Consider the following 21692-nt stretch of genomic DNA (forward strand, 5'->3'; position numbering starts at 1 on the left):
CCTCCCCACACCTTTTGCCCTCAGGTAGAAGAACGGGGAGGACCCTGTGAAAGTTGGAAGAATGGAAGCTCTAGCAGCACTCAGAGGAAGGAGGGTAGCTACAGCAGTGAAATGTTGTGGAAAACCTTTTGGGCTGCTCTACTGCAATAACAATCTGAATTTACTGTCTCCTTTGAAATGCATTTGCAAACTGAACAACCTGCAACACCCCATGAAGTAGTTAACACATAGCAAGTTGGAAATAGCCACTGATTTTCTGCTGGAATCATGCTAGGGTGATCTCACACTGAGCAGGAGGCTTTGGCAAGAACACAGGGAGCTATGACAGAGATGATTCAAGCTTTTACTTCATTCTGCAGGACTCATGACCTCAAAGAAAAGGTTTGCCTTGCTGATGCAAAGGGAAGGAACAGATGCACATATTCAGATTCTCAGTACACATCAGTCAGTGTAAAGAACGCAGTGGAATCACAAGAATATACAATACCCAACAACATTCACCCAGATACTTCACCTAAAGAGTGAGGAAAATTTAAGAGATGCATGAAAGTGTCTTCTAGAAACTTTGTGATAGGTTTTCACTATTAAAAGGTAGACTTTCTCTAGGAGTTCGGTAATCACAGTCATACTGTCCTAAAATCTGAACTTGGAGAGGATGATAACCACTGAGGAGATTATGGTTTTATTTATCATTTATATTGTGTAGGAGAGACAGAAACAGCAAAATAAAGAGCTCTGCTCTGTTCCTTCAAAAAAACATAGGCACCTATCTCTGCAAGGTAGACTCTGGGCACTAGTTGAATGAATGGAGGCTTTTACCTGCCACCCTGACTCAGGCATCGAAGGTCTAAAGTGCACTCAAACATCTAAGTCTCTGTGCTTAATGGGAAAGCTATTTTTTCTCTCTTTTACAACAAGTCACTACATAGGAAGCCTAACTACTACCAGACACAAAGCTCTGCACTCTGTACGCCTGGGTGTTGCCTTGCAGGGCACTGTCATCCTTTGTTGGATCTAGACTTACCCAGTATCCCAGCGGACATGACTGGTATCACAGGAATTGAATTCAGATGTCCTGAGTCCTAAATTAATTATACCTTAAAATCCTATTTCTCATAACAGAACTGCAGTGGCAACTACGGAGAAAAGGAACAGACAGGCTATTTATTGTTGGCAGGGTTACGCTACACTACCCACCCTCCTTGAACAGCAGGCTTAGGTTCATATTTTGAGGTCACCATCTGTATTATGGGCATCATTTGTCAGAAAATTATTTCATTCAGTCAAAAACTGGAGACTGCTTGTGATTTGCTGAAGTGCCAGGGCAGTGATTGTTCATGGTATATCTAAGGAATTGTTTTGATCATCAGGTGAAGCGGTCTGGAAATACATATGAAGGCTAAGTGATTTCCACTTGACAAGAAATACACCATTGATTAGAAACACTCTGCTTACTGTCTTATTACTGTTATACAACAGAAATTGTGAAAAAGGGATAAATATCAAGTTTGTTAAGAGTCATTGTGACAGGCTGACATCAGAAAACTCACCCATCAAGCTGTCTCTTTGGCTTATATAATCAAATACATAGTATTTCAAAGTGCTAATCTCTGCCTAAGTAATGAGTTAGTAGCTGTACTTTATTCCTAAAAGAAGAGTTTTTATTCCCAAAAAGCTCAGGAAAGCATCTCATTCCTGTGGGATGTTTTCATATTATTATGCTGATGCTGGACTCTTTTTCTCTTACTTCTATTGAAACCGGAGTCAAAGTTGAAAGTCTTCTATTGAAACCAGAGTCAAAGTTGAAAGTCTTTGCATATTCCCTCAAAGTCTTGTGCAGAATTTTGTCCACAGCACCTACAGAGAAGGTCAAAGGGAGGTTGTTACATCTGACTCAGGGAGGAAAGACTGAATCAGCTATGCAAACAAAAAAAAATCTGTATTATGGGGTAAAGAGATTGACCTTTAGACATAGCAATGACAGCTGAATGGAACAGTCATAAAGCTGTTAACCAAATGATGTAGCCCGACAATCTCGAATCAAAACAAAAGAAACTTTTTTTATCTTTCATTTTTGAAATTCATTGTTACTGAAATAAAATTAGTTTATGTAGACAAGTTTTAGTTAAGGGTCTACATAGAATGAAAAATCCCACATTTGTCACATAACAAGTCCAGAGATGGTTTGGGGTTGGTCATCTCCTGGACTTGATTTTTTGAATATAAATATTAACAGTAGGTCTCAGAATTAAAGTTTTTTAATCCTGGGCATTGTGCTAAATTATTATAGGCTTGAAAATGGGAACTTTAAGCTAAAATTAAAAATTCTCTATACACAGCAACAAAAATACCTCGGTACCTGCAAAGTTGGATCTTCAAATTCAAATTTATAACTCTTTAGATTTTTAGAGAGTATCAGTGATATATGGACTGGAGTACATTTTCAGTGCAGACACACCTGAGTTAGTTCCATGGCACTAAAAGCATTGTGAAGAGTCTCTCCTTGAATCTGCTCGGTACAAGTCACTTAGGATCTGAAAACAGCACGAATATAAACAAGGATTAAGGTCTGAAAATTTTAGACATTGCATAGTCTTTTACTAGGAAACGTGTGGCTGTAAGGAGTCTGCAATGCAATAAACAAGATAGGGAATGACAGGAGGAGATAACATTGAGGAAGTGATTTGTCTAAAAGAACAATGGTTGACTGCAGTATAGCATCTGGCTTCCCTCGCTTTGTAAATTCAAGTCGCAAGTGTTTTGCCCATTTTATAGGCACATTATTTGCCCAAACACAATTCTGGTACTTATTTTAAAAGCAATATCAAAACATGATGTTGTTAGCTTCCCAGTGAGGTTAAAACACCTTTAAATGGTTTACATCTCAAAATTTTCACCTGCCCAGTGAGCAAACCACACTGTTTACAGGCTCTTGTGCTCCAGACAACTTCGGACTGTATTCTCTCTACTAGTGAGTGATCAAATGATCAGCTTAAAGAGACATGTATCCTGTCACCTGGGAAACCTGTGTTTTTAAAAGACATGTGCCACTTGTTCATTTGGACACTATTTATCTGCCAGAGTACCAGGGGGCATGGAAACACTGGAGCTTCCCAATACAGAAGGAGACAGTGTATAGCTAGCATTGAGCTAAAACAGTTTGTGTCCTTTTTCTACAAAGGTGCAGTGCAGGATGCTTTCAGGAAAGGTGCCAACCCTCTCATAATGGATCATTATTTTAGGCTATTATGTTGTCTACCAGTCCTGAATCTCATCTTAATGGTAGCTTGAGAGATCTGTGGTCTGCTTCATAATAGGGCATTATCTGAGACATACATTCCTCTTTTTGTATTCTCAATAGGCTTTTGGGAATAACAGATGCAGCCAACTGACAGGCAAACTTTTTAACTCCTTTCCTCTCCCTCCCCTCCCAAAAGAACTGCTGGGCAGATATCCATTATGTCAGTCAGCAAACATGCAAGCTCTTCTGTACCCACACCAGGAATGACAAGATGGTCAACTGAGTGAGATGGAGAGTAAACGCAAGGGCAACCCACGAATCTGAAGCATAAGCTATCCTTTCTCTGGCTGGCTATTTGGAAGAGATGAGAAGGTGTCTGGGAGGGACAAGAGTGATATCTCAGCATCATGAATTCTCTGATCACTGTCACCTCCCTAATGCATGTTTACAATGCATGCTGGAAACCCGCTGCTGGTGACTGAACCAGTAGGTCCAGTGCAGTGGGTCTATTTCTGAATTACTGGCTCAAATCCAGGAGAGAAATATTTCATCCTAAACCTATCTCCTCTTCTTAGCCTCTTGCCTCTGTTATGCCTTTAAGTTGCAAACTCCTTCTGAGGAACTTCTAGAAAAAGCATGCACGGTGCTCAACACATTCAGGCCTTGCTCCTGGTTTTAAGGTCTTAAGTTTCTAGCTCAGCAGAGTATCCAACACTATGAGTATCACCCTAATACAAAGAGAAGCATTAAATGTGGGTTGGTTTGCTTTTCTGAGCATTAACAATCCTTAAGGAAAGATGTCAGAAAATATTATTATTATATGACTTTTTTTCCTAGTGCTCTAAGCTTTCAAGCTGGTTAGAGCTGCTAGAGAACATTGTGGGCATGTCTAAAGCAATGCCAGCAGCACCAGAGAAAGAAGCATATCGTCCAAATCAGTAGAGACCATTACCACTAACCAAACACTTGAAGCTCTTAACTGTGAGGAACAAAGAGCTGGAGGCATGATATTGGAGGTGAGAAGGCTGCTGAAGGCATCCTTGGGATGATCTTTTGTATTCTCCTAGGAAATAAAAGATTTCCAGCAAGACCAAACAAAAGACCTGAACAGCAGGAATATTTTGGGACTGGAGCCAGGGAAAAGAGTCAATAACAAAGACTGGTAATTTTGTGTGAATTGCTGTTTTGTGTTGTTGAACACCAGGACACAGCTGGTGTACTGGCGAACCTGAGGATTTGTATTAACTGTATTGAAATGATAATGAAGGTTTTATTTTATGATTGCAGATGTTGCTGGATTATTGTTATTAAGCCTATTAGTGTAATAGTACAAATATGAGTTTGTCTTTGCTTACAGTTTTACTTGTTGTAGGTTTGTGAAGTTAAATTTAGATAGATATTAAATAATTTAAAATAACATAAAGGGTTATTTGAGGAGATGAAAACACAGAGACAAAGGTAAAGTAGTTTGAGAGATTCAAATTCTTGAGAGTTTGGAGTGAACTCATTGCCTTCCTCTGTTACACTCTGGGCATGCACTTGATGGTTCTGTGCGACAGTCCCAGGTACAGCAGAAGCAAGAGGGAGATCTGGGGTTCTTTCATGAACCATTGAAAGAACAACGGTCTTTTCGGCAAATTGGTTTCCCCCTTTGCCTCATCTGAAAAAAAGAAACAAACCCACCAAATATCTAATTACTTGGGACATCTAGATATCTGGCTGCCTAATGTGGAGCATGTCAAAGCTACCTCATTTTCAGAGGGGAAGCTCTTCAAGTTTTCAGTGAACTAGTCCTTGTCTGAGTATCTCAGCTGAACACCCAACATACCAATCACAGTTGTAAATATTAGCTAACTACATGAGATACATTTCTCATCTTATTTACTATAGTGACCAAGTTATTTCTCCTGTTTTTAAGATAAAACACATAAAATGAGTGTACTAGGACATTTGACTTGTTATGTATGATTTAGATATATATTAAATATGTTAAGACAGTTCACTACCGTCACCAACTTGCAATCTCTATGGCCAGTAGACCACAGTTAGATCTACTAACTTTCCCCAGCACAACCCAGTGGTTGCCTCTCCCTAAGCAATGGGAGTTTTTGAGACAAGACTTACTGCCAAGTCACACTTACAAATGTGAAGCTCCAGTTTTTTCAGTATACCTCTCCAGGCTGTGGTGAGCAGCTTTTGGCAGCTAACCAACCAGCCAGTGACAGGTGGTGGGGCACCAGAAGAAAGTCATGCCGCAAACAGAGTGAGCGCTGTGCTCTCACATGAAAATCTAACACGGGAGTCCTCAAATACGTTGAGAGAGAACAAAATTGCTAAAGGATTATTCTGGCCCACTTGCTGGGCTGCAAGCATTTGGATATATGCTGTGGCTGATACAGTGCCTGCTGATGGCCCTGAAGCATTGCCTTAGTTAGAGCACAGCTTTTCGGACAATGTATAGGTGTTACAATGAGCTTCTCTCTCTGGTTGTGTGCATAACTGACCAGGTTGGCCACGAAATCACAATAACTGATTTCACCTAGAGAGTACTAAGGTTTAAACCCTTTCTCTGAGCTGTGAGTTAGTCCTCTGTTTTCAAAAGGAGGATTAAACTGGGTTTGAAGTCTTTGGGAAAGAACTTTAAACTCTTGTCTGTCTATGTGCACACTTTGAGACATATAAACAAAACAGCCATTATAAATCCAGTCCCTGGAAATCATAAAATAAATATTTTCCACTTACTTTTAACTATCTTAATTCCCCAGATGTTCTTTGCACACCACCCTCTCACGCAGAAAATTCATAATGATAAAACTCTAGAAAAACATCTGATTAGACACAAGGTTTACAATTCTTAATGTTTCTACCATGTTGTTAGCCATTCCTTCTTATTTTTATTTGCTTTGCATTGAAAAAATATCACCCCAAAAAAAAAGTGAAAAATTGATTGAGGGGTGATAGCTGTAAGGTTCAGAGAAAGGCTAGTGAAATTCTGGTTTTTAAATGTGAATCCCTGTAGTAGCAGAGACATTTACATTGTAAGAGTCTGTATGTATGTATTGTGCACGTGTGTATATACATGTTATCAATAATTGTGTGTTTATACAGAGATGCACACACAAATTTTAGCCATTCTTAAAGAGGCTGTAACACAGTTTCATACTTGAAGGCAGTCAGAATAAAATAACCATTAATCTTCCAGCACAGCCTAGGCAGTGACAGGGTAAGCTCCCACATTACGCTGCCAACAAGCTTCCTGGGCTGAGAAGTCCATTCCTTTCTTGTCCTCTTGGCTGAGCCTACCTATAGACATGCCAATAAGCATTAAGAGTTATAGTGCTTTCTGTTATGACATCTGACTCATCAAGGTACTAAACCACCTGCTTGATTTTGAGCATGGGAAATATTTAATTATTCAGGCACATTCTCAACTCCTGTAGCTGAACAGGCATTCAATTAGTCAGAAAATGTAACTGGCAGTACTTACTATCTCATTTCACACAGACTACCAAATGGTGACAGCAAATAGTCACTGCTTTCCTGGCCTCTATCTGAACTGGTGCTTTGGAGCCAGCAGGCAAAGAAACATTTTCTGTAAGCTCTCTCTTCTAAGATTTTTTTATACGTTCATTTTAATTCATGGCAAATTTCTGCTTCCCATATGTACAGGCAGTTCATATTGCTTTATATAATATTATATTTGCAGATATGGAAGGGCAGTATTTTCCATCTCTTCACCATCAGTGATGCTGAAGACACACAGTTAAGGTTCGTTTGCAATGGAACAATATTCCATATATTTCCCAGATACAGTACCAAAGCTTATGGCTGTTTAGCACAGTTCCAGGTCAAAGCCTAAAAGTACTCCAATCTTAGTGAGAAGATCATGTTAAAGTGCAAGTGGAAACAGGAATGACCCTTTTCCTTCAAAGTACAGAAAGCTACATAAAAATTATAGGCTTCAAAAAATGTGTACAACCTGCATCTTCCCCTGAAGTATAAGACTGCCAAGAGGCAAGCCTGAAAAAGATTGTAACAATTTATTTCTTCCATATGACTCAGCATTGAGAAGCAGTACAATGCTCAGAATGGTTTCACAACCAATAGAGCAGCTTTGAGTCCCCAGACTCTGCACAAGACAAAAGTAAAAAAAATTTGCTAGATGAACTATAAATGAAAATGAAGTGCTTCTGTTCAGTACTTAAAGTGATCCTGTATTTGTATCAACAGAGTACTGTTGATTTAGCATGATTATGCTGATGCATAATTTAGTTGATGGTAGCTTGGAGCCAAAAGTGCTTTGTGATTTCAATACATATCAGAGTATTGAAGTAAGGCCAACAGAAAATTCAGATATGAAGCAGTTCTGAAAGACCAAGTTATATTTGTTCATTTTGGATGCCCAGATAGACATGTAGTGAAAATTTGACTACTTTCTGAAGCTGACCTTACATGACTAGAAACAGCATGTATCTACTTTCATATCAAGCCCATGAAAAGGTTCTCTGTCACCATTTATACTGAAAAGCTTAAAAATTAAAATTCTACAAACAAGTAAAAATAAAAGCCATACATAAATATAAATCTATTTCACTATTCAGCTGCTTTGGTTATGGATGGTAGGACAAGAACATGAATCTGAGTAGCTAGAAATACATAGATTTCTTCTTATTAAAATATATTCAAAGAGATAGTTCTGCAAGGACCTCAACCTGCCTGGATACAATCTTGACTTGGGCACAAGTCCAATAATAATTGAACAGAAAGGGATCTGTACAAAACATTAACTTTCATGAAACAACCTCTGAAAGCAGAACTTCCACAGATTCACACTGTAGCACATAAATCCAGAGATCACCCCTCAATTATACCTGTATTTACAGTTCTCTACCTGTATTGTTAGCAATGACTTCTCTTCTGAAAAGGGCTTCTGTTAGGTTTTCTGAGTGTTATTTCTGGTAGAGTTCACTGCATAATTAGCAGTATTATCTTCCATAACAGGAATGCTGCGTATCAGACTGCACATTATTAGCTACTCATTGCCCTCAGAAGACCTGCTAGAACTTTTCAGATTGATGTTACAACATTGTCTGATTTCTATTAATTACAATGGAATAATTTGCTATATTAACACTGCAAGAAGTAATTCAGTAAATTCTAGCAAGTTGTATTTTCTGAACAAAGTACTTTGGGGATTATTAGGTATTAAGATATTAGAATATTTTTAATATGTAGATAAAACAGGTTAAGGTTACCATCCTGAATAGAAGTCAAAATTAACCTAATTTTTGAAGTGAGAAATATTGCATACTTAAACACATGCATGAGATTTTTCTATTTCATATATCACTGACAAATATACCAAAAGAATATGTGTTAATTAATTTTTGAAGATGCTTGGATCATAATCTTAAGCAAATACCTACCAGAAAATTACTGAACAACAACATCAACAATCTAACAATAATCACAAAAAAAAAAGAGAGATTTTCAGGATTGTTTCTTCCTGAGTTAACATGAAAAAAATAGAACCCCGTTTTAAAAAAACGAGCCAATAAACATGCAGTGTACTATGTTTTTCAAGATCCAGGGTTCCTCCAAACAGTGGCCAGCCAAACAAGGTGTTATGCTAAGGTGAGATGCTAAGAAAGGCTATATTGACCCTTTCTCTCTTTCTGAATAGAAATTTCACACTGGATATGAGTTGCCCTCTTAGCAAACATTTTTCTCAAAAGAAATGCATTTTATGGAAATTTTTCTATATTGATAAATCAGTGTTTTCCAGCATAAAAGCATTCCACTTACCCCTCAGCAGTTCAGCAAGGTTTCTTACAAACCATTCCACCACAGTGGCATAAAACCAGTCAAACAGGTGGCCACCACATCAACATGGCACCAGACAGACATTCCTCAGGCCAAATTTCAGCCAGCAGCTTAACTAAAGTCACTGTGATGTCTAATCTTTCTTCTGAAAAACCACCTTTCCTTGCAAAAATAAAGAAGGTAATATTGTATCCAATTCTCAACAACTTGGCAATGACATTGCTCTTCAGTTTTTAGTTCACAAGTTTTTATATAAGCATCTTCATATCACCGATGCTTTAGGAAATTTTAATTTATTTATAATATCCTATACATTTTCTTATCTCATGTGTATTTCTTCCAGAGGTCATACTGACATAGAGCTACTGGATGTGTGTGAATTTTTCCTCTTTTCTTTGAGCAGTTTCTGAAGGTTGAGTTTATTTAGTTGATAACAGACTGAGCATGTGCAGATGTTCCTGTCTTATATGAGTATCAGCTTTAGAGTGTTAAGTCTAAATCCAGTTGTGTGAAGGATACAGAGAAGACCAAAAAAAAAAAAAAAAAAAAGCATTTTTTTAATTCACTGCAGAAAAATTGCTACTGACCTTGAGAAAATTGTAACAAAAGTGGGTTCATGGGAAGTCATTTTTACTTACGCACCATGTGTACTTCTGCTTACACTACTGCAGAACCCGGTGAGGAAGTCAACATGCACTAACATTTCATACACAATCTGTGAACTATTAACATTTAATTTAGGAATATTCAGTATAAATTCATTTTATATCAACAGTGATGAGTGCTTTTTTTCAGATTGTGGCAGTATTTGTTCTTCACTATACACTGACTGTAGGCTGATTGACAATTTCAAACTAAATACCAGTAGCCCAAAATAATGTACTCCCACTCTCAGCTTGCGCTTGAATATTCAAATCTGCAGATGTAGGAGTAAAATAGAAGACAGAGAATTGGGAAAAAAAAGAAACAACTTACTGAGATTCCAGGTGCCGGATGCTTGGCACTGGCGCACCTCAATGAACGCTCTTTCCTTAGATAATTGGACACTGCTATCATCCCTACAGAAAAGTTTCAAATTTAAGATTCTAGTCTTGCAAACTCATCTTTAATAATAATTCACATAAAGTGAACCAATTAACTACTAAGCTTTTCTTACCCATTTCAGTATTGCTGGATTAAATCCTGAACATGCATTTTGAAAAGTTTCTTATAAAAATAAAAGTTCTGATTCTTAAAATCAGACAGCTCAGTGAGGCTGGTTTCTTCTGTGTGAGCTTTCAGACCAGAACTGTATCAGCAAGCTACTTTGTGCATATGCCTCCACATATCCCAGTGGCCGTAACCACATTTAGGCCATGTTAGTATGTTAATATTAGGCACTGTATGCACATGCAAAATGAGTTTAAGGGCCTATTATCTCACTTGTATAAACAAACAATTTACTTGTGAAACAATTTAACATCTGGCTTTACAGCAATAATTAATTATTCATGTTCAGCACTAAATTACTGGTATGGATAAAAAAGGAAAACCCACTTCAAAATTAAGAGAGTTTATAGTTACCTTACACTGTTTTCTTAGCACAGAAGAATCTGTGATACTTGCCACTTCTGTTGTGTAAAATGGAGGGTACTCAGAATGAAAAAAGAAATGTTCTCCCACCCTCTGTTTCCGATCAAGGCTGATACCTGCAGAAAAGACTTAACAGGCTTAAATTTAGTCATTCATGCATGTGGGGCATCAGTCAGAAGCTACAGCCTCCCCCACTGAAAATTAACTAATGGATCTTTTTTGCATATTCAGGCTGTTAGACTTCACAGAAGATTGCAGAAATAGCATCAAGTGACTTTAGAAATTCTGCAGACTCCATGGTCATGCAGCAAGTATGGAATATTTGGGTCTTTCCAGTTCTTAATCTTCTCCCAAGGCAATAAATGCCACTCTGTAAAGAAAGAATAGGATTCAGGAAGTATAGTGAGGTTGCCACGGTTTGCTTCTCTGAATTATTTTCATCATGTTATGGAGACTAACAAGGTAATGTGAGCCCCACCAAAATAATTTCCATCAATATATTTTTTCACTGCCATGAAGCATTGCACCTTTATGATTAATCCCTTCATCACAAAGAAAAAGATTAAAATGCTGACCTGAAACATACTCTTAAGATTTACTGGTTTCTTTGACATATCAGTATGTGAGTAGAATAAGAATTGTTTTGCACAGTAAGAAAAATGCCAGAATCTTTTTATTTCCTTCCCACTTTCGTCCTTCATTCTAGGTGTAGGATGAGTGAATGTTCAGTATGTAGCGAACAAGCAAATTGCAGGTCAGATTATCAATATATGTAGGCTGGCATAGCCCAGAAGAATCAAGAGTTACTCCACTTCACACTAACTAAAAATCTGTCCTACCAGTATGACTATCTAAAAGGTTGATATCTCTGGGTAACTGACAGAGCAGAAAATAAATAACACATGCAAAATGGATTAAGTATTTTTCAGTTTTTTTCTGACATGTAACAATTTAGTGAATTAAAAAGAAAAAATGTTTCAGGATAGGGATTTTTTTCTAGTAATGGGCATCTTTAACGTAGAACTATATGAAATTTGGAACTCAGGCTAGAATTACAACAGAATAAAACAGAAACTCAGAACTGGGAGGTGGCAGAACTGTTGATGTGATAACTCCTCCTCCGCAGCCATGATGAGAACCTAAAAACCAATCAAGCAGGAAGTGGCTAGTGTTCAATGCCCTAGATAGCCCTATGAAAACCTTATGTAAATCAAGGAGCTCTTCTCTTTAAAATAAACAGAACCATAGTGTTTCCTTGCTTTGCAGGTATGCTGTGATTTGGGTGATAGAAGTATGAGTAGTCTGGGTAGAAAAATGGGAGGTCAGGTTGATTTTTCTCAGGAAGAAGTTGTGGGAAACAAGGAGATCTAATAAAAAAGTAATGGTGTTGCCACAGAAAATGCCAAACTGATAGAAAGTTAAGCATGAGTCACAACATGGCACAGAATTTTTTAAGTTTATAGTTGAAGGGATGCATTCCAACTCTTGCAGACACACCTAGTGTAATTTTATACTTTATTTCAGGTCCTGATCTCAGTGGCAGAAGAGTCAGCCACAAGCTCAAAGGAGGCTGCATAATCTGCCCCAGAAGTAGATACATACAAGGACAGCTAACTTGAGCTGACATGATGATGATGCTAGCAGGTCCCAAATTAGCCAGTTTATAGCAAGATCTGTTGTTTGACCACAATGTAAATGTATTCACAGCATCTGAAAAGGCCAACACAGCTGTCACTCAAAAGCCACTAGGCTACAAAACCTTCCCTCTCTCATGTAAGTACAGTTTTATATTCTACTCAGCTGTAGGTTTTTCATAATTGTATGTAGGAGCAAGCTTCCAAAAGGGCAAAAAAATATCAACTTGGGGAACTAATCAATTAGGAAGGAATAAAGACTTGATACTACAAATTCTTTCCAGAACATACAAGGGGAAGTTCAAGAGATTTGCATCTGTGGGTTTCTACGACTAAAAGTTCCTAGGTACATGAGTTAGCATGTATCTTTGCCTTGTAGAGTCCTGATTATCAGTGTGCCCAGGAGAAAAGGTAGAACAATGGCAAAACAAGTGACCTACAAGTAGTCCATGGTTTGTACCAGGCACAAGAATCCAAAGGAGAATTTGGATGCAATAGGGTGTGTCAATGCCAGAACTTCTGCATCTTCCAAGCCCCACACCAGGTCTGGGCCAATATGATTTGCAAGGAAAAACAGCTGGAGAACGTGTGCTCTCTTACACTGTTAAGTCTATTCTGAAAATCCTCAATTCTTTTTTTCTCAAGATGAACAAATCAAAAGAATCTCCAAAGTGATGAGCTACAGGAAGAAGACATGCATGTCTCGGAAATGACCAGTTTACAAATAGGAAGAACAAAGAACCACGGAGGCTTACATATATAACTTTAAAAAACAGACTCCTTTTCAATCCTCAAAGTTAATCTAGACTTGTCAGTGTATTTAATTCTTCGGTAGGACTGTTTATCAGGTCTCTTGGAACACACAATCTGACTTAGTTTAAAAATTAACACTAAAGCACTCAGCTAACTTTTTTTCCTGTTCTTAAGAAATTTTCAGTTGTACATCTCTAGGAAATGTGACCAGATGTCTTGAAATAAACATAATTCTTCATTATTATACTGACAGGTTGACTCTTTTAATGAGTTTGGGAATTTATTTCCATGAGTCTGATGTGCTGAGAGGGGATATGTCTCGTCTTTATTTCATGGAACAGAGGTCATCATCCAACCACTGATACATCCCACACATGGTTAAATAAGACCACCACAGATCTTTCTTCTATAATTATAATGCAAGGTAACTATGGTAACGATTGGCAAATCTTCTCTTTTAAATGGCTTCTGTTGCACAGGTTTTTATATCTTCTTCCCCCTTCCCACACACATTTTCTTCTTATTATAACAAGAAGAAATGGGTAACTATTACAAGATGTATAGATTCCTGTCCTCAGCACTACTGAAGGTCATTGCTTCATTGAGATTGGCAATTGCATTTAACCCAAAGTCAGCTTGGAATACCTTCATAATTTATGTTCTCAAGACTCATACAAGCCAAGATTACTGCTCCCTCATACCTTTACTACATCAATTCATATTCTGCTTTTTCACCAAATTCTAACACTTTTCAGAAGCATCACTGAGCTCAATCAACTTCAAACAAGGTTAAAATCATGACATTTCATGCATTTTTGGCATCTCCATCTTAGAATTAAAACACATAGACATTTCCTTCTTTATGCTGCATGTAGTTATTGCTACTCATACTCTGAGCTAAGAATAATCTAAAGGAAGGCTACTTAACTTCTGTAGAGTGTTGTCATTTACTCTTATTTTGACCTAAAAAGAAGACTGGTAGAAAGCCACTTGACTCAAAGGTTTATGTTGCTTGTGAGCTGACTGGCTGTGTCTCCCCTCTTAATGTCTTCTTTCCAATCACTCACCTTTGATTTTTGGCAGATTCTGAACAACCTGTTCATTATAACACTGGTGATGTCGTCATAGTACGCCTGGCACTACCTGTTTTATAGAACAAAATAGTACTTTGTTCCTCTGACTAGTTTAAGATGCATTGTGTTTCTTTCATCCATCAAATCACTTCATTTTAATCATGAACCAGATGTCAAACTACATCTAAAAACCTGGGCTGCACGCTACTTGCGGCCAAAAGTACAAAAATTCAAGGGCAGCCTTAAAGGGCTTTCTCTAAGAAAAGAAACACTGATCTTCTAATCATAATATGTAATGTTATCTTATCAGTTATCAGTACAATGTTATCAGTTCCTTGACTATTGGAAAAGTAAGGTTTAAAAACAGATAAAAATAAAGCTACAGTTGCAGTATGCATAGACATACAGAAAAATTTAAGTATGTAACTTGATCTGCTAAACTATTTCTATATTTGGGTTTTAAAAATGGCTTAAATCACAGTGATAAAATTCTAGTGGGTTAAAAAGCTGAAATCTATGGGCTAAATTCAACTCTGATATAAATCTAGAGTAATTCAACTGTAAGCAGTGGTGGTGTTCCAGATTTACTGCAACGTAATCGAGACGAGAATCAGCATCATTTATTAAACTGTAGAGGCCGTGTTCGTCTCTCAGTATGTTTATTTAAGTCTCATTAGCTACTGAGAGGCAACTGTATACCTAATGGCCTGCAATGGATAGCAGGCATAGGAACAGGGAAGGCAAAGGGATTTTCAGGTCTCAAGAAATGCAATCTGTTCCCCAGGAGAGGGACTGTTGTCCCTCTCTTATTCAGTTATCTTATTCACAGAGACAGAAAAATAACAATGACCACATATGGGGGGATTCTGAAGTTACGATTATAACTGTATATTCAGTCCATCCATCACATTAAGGTATAGCTAAAAAGTTCTAGTCTGCTTTGATAGGACACTGTCAGCGAATGGTGTAGCCTTTTTAGAGGATGTTGGTCTCTTCTACTACTTATACCTGTTTTATTCAGGCCTGTAGACACCTGTGATCAAGTGTGTAAGAGCAAGGCCTTCTGGGAATGTAATTTAGCAGCTGCTTTGACAGGCTCCATACTCTTGGGTCATGCCACTATAATCATGTCTCTTTAAAAAAATAGAAATCATTTAATATCTGTATTAGATACAAATGCAGCTACAGCAAAAAGTAGCTTTCCTTTTATTTAGAGAGAAGCCAGGAAAATGTAAAATTAATGAGCCTATGTAGCTAAAGAAAGAATCCAGTTTATAATGAAAAATAGTGCATAGCAAATCCACAGCTTCTTATTTTACATAGCACATACACAGAGACCTGAATTCCTGTATTTGTGATGTAGGTCTCTGTACACTGAAAAACATTCTCTCTGGACTTGGTATATATGCATACAATTTATAACACAACCTTAGCACTAAATTGTGGATATAAGGAAGCCTTATATACCCATTTTGTTCTTGATCCTGAGATCATTTAGATGTCAGTCTAAGATGAGTTAACCAAAAGATCCTCAGATGCTGCTACAGAAGATACTTCAGCGCTGCTCTTTCTCTTACATCAACCAAAAAATCACCCTGTGTTGAAGATCTGGAAATCTCTGGGGACAAGATTTTTCTTTATCTGAAAATCCATGCTTTACTGTAACAAAAATAACAAGTTCATTCTCTCTTTGTTTATCACAAGTAATATATGTGTCTAGGCAATGCATTTTTCCTTCCTTGGCTTAGATTACTTTCTCCTTCCTAGTACTGGCCATTCAAGAAGACTCAAAGTTTATTTTACACGAGGTAATAACCTGCATGACCACACTGAGGGTTTAAGTCTATATTCCTTGTGCATATATAATTCCTTAACATGAAAATTACATGTAGTCACAGAAGCCAAAATGAAGTCTTGCAGATGTCAATTCTTTAAGGAGGGCATTTTACTTTACTTTTTATACAAACACCAAAAAAGCAAAGCCCCAGCTCTCTTTTAAATGACTCATATTGGTAAAAGTTCTCAAAACAAAGAAATCTGTATATATATAAAGGTATTTTAAATCTTCCTATCCCTCCCACCCACTTTAAAAATTATGCTTCTGAGCAGTTAAGTCTTCTTGACAAGAAGTGGTGAAAGAGCTACATTTTGAATTGTCTACTAGCAAGACCTGGTGAGCAGTGTAGTCCTGGAAAGACCATCTTAATTGGCCCAGCTAAGGACAGCTTTTCATCCATTCTAAGTCCTGAGCTACTTTTTTATTCCTGTTTCAAATTCTGCAGCAAGTACAGTTCAGCTAATATGAAAGTCTGGCCAAGCAAGAAAAATGAAAGCTTTTAAAAATACAATTCTTCTGCCAAATGGTTTGTCAGAGAAAAATCTTTTTGTAAGAGACCTTCCTAGATTCAAAATCAGCATCAAACTTAATCCAAGCTTCTTTTTAGATTTTTAAAAGCTGAAATTATATATAATAATAAGAAAGGCTATGGATCTCTGTGCGACATATAAAAATGTCAAAGCTGATATTTTGGTTTTGAAATAACAGCATGGTATCTTAGCATAAAGTTAGTGAGTCATCCACATGCTAAACATTTGGAAAGTCCAGATGCTCTTGGGAAATTTGTTTTTAATAACAAGAAAGATTTGTTTTTCTTTAATTTTTTTAGAAGTGGAGACGAGAATGATTCCCTTTCCTACAGGTTCTGAACCTGGTTCACTGAGTTGCTAAATATTTCCTGAGGTACCCTAAGCACCTTCAATCATCACTTGAGCAACAGCTGAAGTCATGTTGGTCTGCCTTCTAACTGGATTTTTTCACATGAATTTTGACAAAAATGACATCAGCATCCAGACTGAACTAAAACAACATAATTATTTTGCTGTCCTTTAGACAGTATTTCTGCTTAATAAGAAGAAGTTATAAAGATACAATTATTTCCAGGGAATGGATCTTCTGGTGTTACCTGCAACACTGTCACTTCAGTAATCGAATTGATGACCTACTTCACATTTTTCACATTGCCAAAAATATTATTAGAATATTGCAAGACTCAGAGGTTTTAGATTATACTTACCCAATTCTTGATTTGTCAGTTTAGTCAATTAATATCAGAGATGCACAGAAAATGCATGGCAAGAAATAAGATAAACTTGTTAACCTCGGTACCTACACTGTGCTTCTGTTACATTCATCATTAATTATTTCAGCATTCATTAATTAGTTACTCAAGGCAGAAACATAACGTACAGCATTTTGAGTGCACAGACTCAACACAAGCAGGTAGGCATGGCCTCACAGGACTGTGTTCAGGGCATTACACAACCAGTGCGTGGCTTCCTTGAGACGCTCCCGTTCTGCTACGCAGCATGCCATTATATTATGTTACATGGCCAGTGTGTGCCTGGCACCACCAGGAAGATAAATAAATTTGGAACTGAAAAGTTTTCCTATTGCATTTATCATGGAAAGTTTATTACCTCTATGGTAAACTATTTCTTAGATTACAACAAAGTAGAAAATAAGCCTGGAGGAAATATATTTTCAGTCGAATAGAAGAAGGACACCAGCTATCTAGATTAAGGATATATATTGAGTAGTTATTCAGGCATGGTTTTCTCTCACTCATAACTAAGCCTTGATTAACATTAACTTTTAAAACAGATGCTTTTTAACCATAGCCACGAAAAACACTTCAAACAGCAATTCAGGATTTACAGAGATTTTAACTATTTGGAGGACTAACTCACAGCACATGAAGAGTTTGTTCCAATCATTTTGAAAAAATAATGTACAAGTCTTTCAAACAACCTCTAGACTTTCTCAGATTACTAACAACTATTTTGGTTAACACTCCAGGACTTAACTCAGCCACCTATTTATTAAGAAGCCAAGCCAAGCCAACGTTTTTTAAACTAACAGTAGACAAATGAACCACGTTCAAAAGCTCACCACCACTCACTTTTTGCATTACCAAATTAACATTTTGAAAATTAACACAGAAGAGAAACACAGAAGAGATCACCATTTTTATAGTGTCATTAGACTTAACATCTTTGAATGCCAAAGATGAAAATGAAACCTTATCTGCCAGAATACACTGTAAGTGGTATCAGTATCTCTCCAGTACCCTTAGGATATAGTTAGAGGGAATTGTTTTCCCTGTTAAGTATAAAACATAGTAAAGGTTTAATTGGTTAGTGACTTGAGGTGACACATTTTTCAGACATTCTGGATGAGACCGCCCCTGAAATTCTATTCTAGAGGTCAAAGTCCTTTTTTTCTCCTTATGATAAATAGGCAGTGACTAGCTGAAGCACAAGGAGAACACACAGGTTTATTAGATGTTTCACAACTATTTGGAAAACGTTTATGGCTTTACTTTAAGTGAGTTTGACAGTGGCTGAAGCCAGTGATCAAGCAGAGGGTTTGGTAATGCAGAGTGCGCTGTGAATGAATGCACTGAAGGAAGAACAGCACTGGCTGGAACATAAGCTATCACTTGTGATTTTAGCAGAGGAACTGCAGTCATCATTTAGCCAATGATGTTTATTATTAACTGTAAAGAATGAGGTTTAGGCAGCAGAGTGGGAAATCATTGTGGGTACAGTGGAAGTAAATGAAGATTTTTGTCCACTCAAGATAGGTTCTTACCTGTTCGAGATAGATATTGATTTTATCCCGAATAGAATAAATCATATTAAATTCACTCTGGTTTCCTATAAATAACATAGCTGCTGTGTGGTTCTATTATTTTCCTCTATCAGCCCTTTATTGCTCACAAACTAATATGCAAAATAGGATTAATACAGGAAGTATAGCAATTATGAAACAGTAAAACAAGAAAAATTTTCCTGACTGTCACTGTTAGCATAAGAAAACACAAGATGTTCTCTGCATTGGTGACACTGTCAACAGTTTACTACAATAGGAATAAGATTTGGGAAGGTATCTTTTTTTTTTTTGCATCTTTCCTAAGTCATATGTTATTTATGTCCAGTCCACTCAAGTGTAATCCATGAGTCACAGAGGACTCCCCAAACAACTCTGGAGAGTACAAGCAAACCAACAAAGATGATATTCCACATTTTCCTTAAGCCTCTGTCCTCAGAAAGTATGAAAGTCAACTTGTGCCTGTGCCTCATTCAGAATCATTTTTCTTTTATGCTCCATTGTACTCTGAACAATTTCAGTTATAATATATTTGCTCAAAGTCAAGGTGACATAAAACAGTAAGCTTGTTTCATAACAGATAAATCCTGTCCACTATAATGTCATATTAAAATTTTGGTCATCTACCTGAAGTTAAGGGACCTATTTACATTGAAATGAACCACCTAACAAGATATTCATCAGTGGAGAATAGATATCAGAATTTAATATCTTTCCAATGATTTTATGTTATAGCAACTTCATTACAGGAAGTATTTTAACTGTAAAGGTGATGCTCTCAGCTAAAGTCTTGTATAAAAGTTTTTCAGTTTATGTTTAAAACAAGAAGAGTAAACTTGTTTTACAACAAAAGTGATAGCATTACAGCTTCACAATGACTAAGCTGCCATGGTGGCAGATATCCTAAAGCTATACAAAAGACACAGAAATGCAAAACTTATAAGGATCAGTCTTAAGATTTCTCAATTATTCATCAGAAATTCAAAGTGACCTGCCACTTTAGGTTTGTGTAAACAAACACTGCACTGACAGGAGTCACAGGGTTTACCACAGAGTCCTGCAAGTGTATCTTAAAGCAGATGGCTTCTCTAAATTGCACCCAAAATCATATGAGTTCTCATGCTGGCATGTGGTTCTCTCAGAAAAGAACAAAGCTAGATATTTATACAAAACTTGGGAATTTCTTACGGTCTACAGTCTCAGGACTTACAAGTCTCAATCTTTATACCAAACACATGATCAGAATAAAAATATATGAGATATTTCTTAAGCACGTGTTTGACAGGCACCATATGGGAAGTGGGCTTACCCATGTTCTCATTAGCTTCAATGGGCGTTTTGTCCCTTGGTTTCAAGTGCAGCAGGAGGAGAGCCTGCCCTAAGAAGCACAAGGAGCACAGACAGAGCACATGTCCTTGGGACACTTGGTGCAGCCTGGTGCTAGGAAACAGTGACCTGAAAGTGATGTCAAAAGCAGGAGCCTGAGGTTTCTCAGTCACTGTAGCTGCTAATGAAGAACCATGGAGCAGATGCTGATGGTAAGCAATGATAGCCTTCAGCAGAACCATCGCACCTCACACACCATACAAGTTTTGCGACTGACTCCTGCTTAACAACATGATCTGCTCTGCTCAATTTATGCAGCACAAAACCAAAGTCTCCATCCCACTCCAACACTCTGTGCCACTGCTGATCAGCTTAGTCTGTGGCTTGCTGACCAGCTGCTGGTGTTGCTGAGCAGAAGACCACAGGACTATGCAATAGCCCAAGGATGTATTAACCAGAAAGGCACCCATACACAAGGAACAGTCCCTGGAGTCACATCCCATGCCATGTAGCCCAAAGAGGCCAGGTACACTGCAAGTCACACAACACAGCCTCATGTTATCTCATGTCTCAGTTGATAAGAAAATTGAACAGTCCAGTTCTCTCCTGAAACAGAAGTATGAAGGCTTGAGAAATTAGTGTGGATAAAAAGTAGATCCCAGTTTTTTGCCTACAAGACACGTGGACAAGGACTTCAGTGAGAGAAAGGACAGAGGGTAAGGGGATCTCTTTTGACTCTAATAGTAACCACAGAAATTCAAAACCTAAATAAAGACACCAGAGAGATGTCCAAAAGTATTTTGGGAAATATCTTTTCATCTTTAGAATAACAGGTTTCTTAGCAGTCTAGCAAGTGTGGCCTCCCTCAGGCATAGACAGGTGCCTTGCACTGTAGACATGCTACCCAGTTTAGTATATGCCTGGACACCCAGACAGAGTACCTGGCAGGTAGCTGCTTGGTTGCCACCTTACCTGTGGACACCCATCAAATATAGCTGAGGTTTTCCATATTATTGAGGTAGAACCTTTTTTTTTTTTTTTTTTTTTTTCAGGATGCACCAGTGTGCCAAGATCCCTGGATGAAAACATTTGAAATGTGCCTTGAAATGCCAGCTTTCATTCCATCCGTCAAAACATTACATATAAACAACTTCATGTTTGTTCAAGATGTATAGCTGCAGTAAGCCGAACTTGCTCAGTTTGCCAGAAACAGCTCAAAGCAATGAGAGCAAATGTGACAAAATATGTTTGGCATGAAGAGCAAAGTCAAAGACTAGAGACCCTAGCAGACCTACCCCTTTTTCTCAAAGTGATTGTAGAACATTTTGCCTTGTTTCATAAATTCATTCCAGTATCAGAAATGTTCTTCCTTTCCACGAATAACACTGTTGAGCATATAGCTGTTGAGCATGTTTTTGCCTTCAGTTTGGTTTCTGAGAATTATTGCTTCAAATATGAAAGCTAGACTAGAAAGACTGCCATTTATATAGGCACTTATTTCTTCCCTCCAGCTTTTAAAGAATAGTTTCTTGAAAATATATTTGGTTTCTTTTTGCTTGCACCTTGAGTGCTTAATCATAGAGGAAGCTCAGGTTTTATTG

Source organism: Strix aluco, chromosome 5, assembly GCF_031877795.1.
Source record: "Strix aluco isolate bStrAlu1 chromosome 5, bStrAlu1.hap1, whole genome shotgun sequence".
Classification (NCBI taxonomy): domain Eukaryota; kingdom Metazoa; phylum Chordata; class Aves; order Strigiformes; family Strigidae; genus Strix; species Strix aluco.